Source organism: Hippoglossus stenolepis, chromosome 9 (assembly GCF_022539355.2).
Source record: "Hippoglossus stenolepis isolate QCI-W04-F060 chromosome 9, HSTE1.2, whole genome shotgun sequence".
In the NCBI taxonomy this organism is placed as follows: Eukaryota; Metazoa; Chordata; class Actinopteri; order Pleuronectiformes; family Pleuronectidae; genus Hippoglossus; species Hippoglossus stenolepis.
In genome coordinates this window covers 27,741,794-27,742,500 of record NC_061491.1, presented here as the reverse complement: position 1 = coordinate 27,742,500, position 707 = coordinate 27,741,794, and positions in this window count along the sequence as shown.

The window sequence follows — 707 nt, the reverse complement described above, 5'->3', positions numbered from 1 at the left end:
CATCGTACTGGATCAGGAGTTTTAATTGGAAGGCGTTTGAAAGTTAAAGTGATAACTATTAAGCAATGAGCGTATATTTGTTCGGTGACTCTGCTGCTCAGACGATCCTCGTGGTCGTCAGGTCTTTTTTATTTGAACAAACAGAACACGACGATTATAATCCAGGGCACAGAGGAAATCATCAACGAGACAAATTGATGGTTACAGGATTTCTGTTTGTATTGGACGGTGACAGTGAGGGAAAGCTGTGATGACGAGTTCAGAGCTGACACCAGGACGAGTGAGAGCACAGAAACACTTCGAGCACCGAGCAGCAGTCGATCTTTACGTTTCAGGTCTTTTGACACTTTTCAGACAGTCCCGGCTGCACCGGACCGCCTCCACTCTCAACAGGTTCCCTGCTTAGAAATCACTGTAATTCTCAAGCTGCTGTCACTGTGAAAAGAAAATTAAAACCCACCTGTCACCGTGGGAAGACGCCTGTCACCGGCACTGGCACAGAGCCTTCTCGTTACCATGGTGACCTTTATAAGCCATTGAATTGGAACGAAAAGGTTCTGGTGTCTAAAGCACGACCTCTGCTCGACACCCACATACAGCTTAATGACATGAGGGGGTTCCTGACCGTCCACATGAGATTAATGTTCGACTAGTGCTCTGAAGGTCGGTTCATCGTTTACAGAAGGTTTCACATCTAATGTCTGACA